The sequence below is a fragment of the Chrysochloris asiatica genome, unplaced genomic scaffold (assembly GCF_000296735.1).
Source record: "Chrysochloris asiatica unplaced genomic scaffold, ChrAsi1.0 scaffold00045, whole genome shotgun sequence".
Taxonomy (NCBI): Eukaryota; Metazoa; Chordata; class Mammalia; order Afrosoricida; family Chrysochloridae; genus Chrysochloris; species Chrysochloris asiatica.
This window is the reverse complement of record NW_006408563.1, coordinates 8,436,448-8,441,168: the sequence shown is the minus strand read 5'-3', so window position 1 is coordinate 8,441,168 and position 4,721 is coordinate 8,436,448. Positions and strand designations below refer to the sequence as shown.

At 39.7% G+C, this 4,721-nt stretch overlaps 1 protein-coding gene across 1 annotated transcript in view; it reads left to right on the top strand.

Annotated features, from left to right (window-relative positions):
* The window catches only part of LOC102833384 (uncharacterized protein KIAA2012 homolog), a 218,089-nt gene that overhangs the window by 191,226 nt on the left and 22,142 nt on the right, over window positions 1–4,721 (top strand). The window lies entirely within an intron of this gene.

Below are 4,721 nucleotides of genomic sequence, written 5' to 3'. Positions count from 1 at the left end.
TCGGGAACCTCAGTTGTAACTAAAATAGTAAAAAAAAAAAAAAAGGAAAAACCTAATAATGTTGTCATTGTTGCTATCTGATTCCAAGCAGTCACTAAATTGGAAACAAGGTTGCAACATGACAAATTGTATCGTATTTACCAGCACCATTCGTTAATAAAGCCTTAACCATACCTCCTTGAACTACTTCATAACTTGTCAAGAAAAGCAGTTTGCAGCAAGGACATGTGGTGTGCACCTAGTATCAAAATTGCTTTGTCTTAAAGTTGAGTGTGAGGATATTAAAATTATATTGTGAAGAAGACTGCTTATCTCAGAGTAAAGATACTGCAACTGAAAAGCCACTAGAGTTTGATACTTAAAAATAAATGACCAAAACCATCCAACTTTGAAACAGAAGAAGGTAAACCTCCATTGCATCTCAGGCTGTGGCATTTCTTGAGTGCAAAGACTGTCAAGTTCATATTTATCAGAAGATTTCTACTGATGGAGTGCTCTGGATGAGGGTGGGAAACTTCGCTTGTTTTAACTGCCTGGTTTAAATGTCTGAGAAACAACTCTTTTGTTCTCCTAGGCTGCAATGGAACAACTTTAACAGGGTTTTGGCATTTCCTTTTCTTTATAAAACATGCTCAGCAAACTTCACCAGTTCACTATAGTGTAATAAATTGTTATGTTAACAATTATGACATCTGCAATGTTTTATAAAGCAACTAATTTAATAAAATCACTATTATGAGGACTTAAAAAAATATAGCAGCACTATGGGCTGAAACAATTTAAAATCCACTCTTCAAATAATGTAATCGTCACCCATGCCTTGGAATTACTCCAGTAGTAGGACTAGAAGATTATTTTGGTCAGTATTTTTGAATGCTTAAGGATTTTCAGAAAAATAAACAAGAAGAGGTTTTAATTGAAATAAAGCAACATTTCCTCCAGGAAGTAGTATGATTCTGTCTTTAAATCAGGGCTTTAACCAGTTCATTCTGGTTCAACCCCCTGCTAGAGAATTTCCTTTCCACCGGCACATACACTAAATTAGAACCTACAGTCTAACAAGATCCTCAGGGGAAGATCAAGTTCAAAGCCCTATTTTAAATGCCTTGAAACCAGGCATCAATCTCACTTCTTGTGAATATAGGTTCATTAAGAAATCCTTTTCCCAAGTAAGTCTATTTCATCCCCATTGAAAATCTGTCACAGTAGATGTTATTGTACTATCATGTGCAGCTCACTGTTGAGTTTTTCAGCAACTTCAACATCAGCACTTCCTGCATCTCCAGTTAGATGCACGTTTTATGAACCACATCTACTTTTGAAGCAATTAAATCAGCCATTGCTGGTATTAAAGCATGGTAATCTTTACCACCTTCAGGTTTTCCAAAAAAACGGTGTTCTTTTGTTTGAATTGTCACTAAATTGATAGGAATCCTCTTCTTGATGTGGTCTTCTATGCAAATCAGCAACAGCTACTCCATCTTTGTTAAAATTGCTAATTTTCAAGCCAATACTTCCTTTAACTGTCTCCAAAATACTCTTCATATCTTCATTGATCATCAAAATGGTCAAATGAGAGCCATTCCTCATGAACTATTTCTCTGACTTTCTTTCTATTATCATCAACCTTAATACTCTTCATGTTTGTATCTATGTCTGGAGGCTTCCATGCTTTTGTTATTATTATTAGAAATTAGAACATCCAGTGGCATGGCATATTTTGTGAGACACCAGTGGGTGTATAAGCAGTGTAGGTGTTACATTTGCACTGAATAAGAGAAACAACGTGGCTTCACATTAGCAACTGATGCATCTTATGGTAAAATACTGAACAAGGTCATGCAATAGACCTGGTATACAATAAAATCCCACCAATCATCTGTCAGTTTGTAATACTGGGGTGGTTTACATGTTGCTGTGATGCTGGAAGCTGTGCCACCAGCGTTTTAAATACCAACAGGATAACCCATGGTGGACAGGTTTCAGCTGAGCTTCCAGACAAAGACAAAGAAGGGGAGAAGGATTACTTCCAAATATTTAGTCACTGAAGACCTTTGAATTTCAGTGGAACACTGTCAGAGAGCATTAGATTATTGAATACTGAAACATTGTGAATAGCACCAGAATATTGTCAGATATGTGCTAGATGACAAGCCCCTCAGATTGGAAAGCACTCAAAATATGACTGGGAAAAAGCTGCCTCCTCAAAGTACAGTTGACCATGAAAATGTAATAGAGTAAAGTCTCCGGGACCTTACTAATTGATGGGGCACAACTCAAAATGAAGAGCTGTAAACATCCATTAATAATCATGACAGGGAATGTATGAAGTAAGAATCTAGAGAATCTGGAAATTGTCAAAAATGAAATGGAATGCATAAACAAATGATAACCTAGGCATTAGTTAGCTGAAAGGGACTGGTATTGGTCATTTTGAATCTGACAATCACATGGTTTACTATGTCGGGAATGACAAATTGAAAGGAATGATGTCACATTCATGATCAAAAAGGATATATCAAGACTTATCTTGAAGAACTAAGCTATCTGTGATAGAATAATGTCCAAATGCCTACAAGGAAGACCAGTTAATACCACTATTACTCAATTTTACACACTAAAGCCAGTGATGATAAAATTGAAGAATTATACCAACTTACTCTATCTGAAATTAATCAAACACACAATCAAGATGTATTGCTAATTAACCCCCTTCCAAGACTAAAATTCAAAGGGAATACACTAGCAAGCATATGGTCCTGCTGCTGACCACGTTGGTCACCGATAAGGGGAGGTGGGGGAAAAACAGCAATGAAGTTGTAAACTAACTCCTACCATAGTCAATAGACTCCTGTTAACCTGGATTGAGACCTGGTTAACCAGCAGTATGATGAGACCTGAAGACCCCTGGGCCCAGAGGCAGGGACATAGCCCCAGAGGACTAGAGTGGAGTGTGAAGCATCCAATTGATATGAAGTGAGGGGAGATGCACAAGAACACCCACACTCACAGATAGTACCCATTTGACCTGTCATCAGTGGCTGGATGATCAAAACATGACTAGAGGAAGAAAGAAGAGGGGGGTGGGAAAAGGAGTAACCCACTATGCTTGTGGATGCAGAATGACAAAGGAACAGAGAAATCTCTACAGTGAAGATCATTCCCACTCCCATGGTACACAGGATCGACAGGGATGGGGAAGTTAGACATTGGCCACCCAAAATGGGGGACTACAAAGGCAAGAAGTGACTGGCTTTACAAGCTTACACTAGGGAATCTAGCTCCAGAGGACACAGGGAAAGGTAGAATCTCCACTGAATTATTTCTAACCTGTCTGGATGGAGTTGATAAAAGGTGAGTGGGAAAGGGCTCCTATGGTTCAATAGGGAATGAGTGTCATCAGGCCTGAAAATGAGTGTTGGAAAGGTAACTGTAAATGTTTGGTAACAAAAGAGGGGAGTAACTGATATTGCAGTCCAAGGGCGGAGATACCTGGAACCATCAAGGGAGAAAAGCGAAGTGCAGAGATCCTGTCCGGGGAGGCAGTGACACTAGGGATGGAGGCAGAGACAATGAACTGAAGGAGTGGCTGGGGACTCTGAACTCAGGGAGGGAGAGGGACTGTGTGCTGGCAGCCAGGGGGCTGGGGTGAGGGCATTGTGTGGGGAGTGTACCCTTTGGTTGTTTGATGTTGCATGCAGGGTATTGTGATCATTACAATGAAACAAAATACGACAGGATGAATGTAAAGATAATGTTCACCCATGTAAACTAACACATAATTCACAATAAAAACTTAAAAAACAAAAAAGATGTATTGCTAATTACTTGTGATTGGAATGCAAAGGTTGGAAACAAAGAAGGATTTTGTTGTTGTTGTTGTTATGTGCCATGGAGTTGGTTCCAACTCATAGCAACCCTGCATAGGGTTTCCAAGGCTGTAAATCTCAAGCATGGCAACAATAGTGAGGTTGGCCCAGGATCGGGCAGTGTTTCATTCTGTTGGGCAAAGGGTCTCTATGAGTCGGTACCGACTCGATGGCACCTAACAACAACAAATCTTTACCGGAGCAGAAAGCCTCATCTTTCTCCCACGAAACAGCTGGTAGTTTCGAACGACTGACCATGAGATTAGCAGCCTAATTTGTAACCACTACACTACCAGAGCTCCTTTAAGAAGGATTTGTAGTTGGAAAATAGGTCCTTGGTGATAGAAACAATGCTGGAGATCTTATGATAGAATTTTACAAGACCAATGACTTCTTCATTGCAAATACCTTTTTAACACAACACAAAAGATAACTTTACACATGCATCTCAACAGATGGGATACACAGAAATCAAATTGACTACATCTGTGGAAAGTGACGGTGGAATAGCTCCATACCATCAGCCAAAAAAAGACCAGGGGCAGACTGTGGAACAGACCATTAATTGCTCATATGCAAGTTCAGGTTGAAGTTGAAGAAAATTCAAACAAGTCCACAAAAGTCCAAAACTGACCTTAAACCTATCCCACCTGAACTTATAGATCATCTGAAGAACTGATTTAACTCATTAGACACTAAAGACCAGTAGAGTTATGGGATGACATCAAGAACATCATACAGGCAGCTGGAAACTTTAGATTCCGAGAGGGAGAGCGACTGTGTGCTGAAGACCTGGGTGGTACCGGGGAAGGAATGCAGGGTATACCCTTTGGTTGGTTGATGATGCATGGA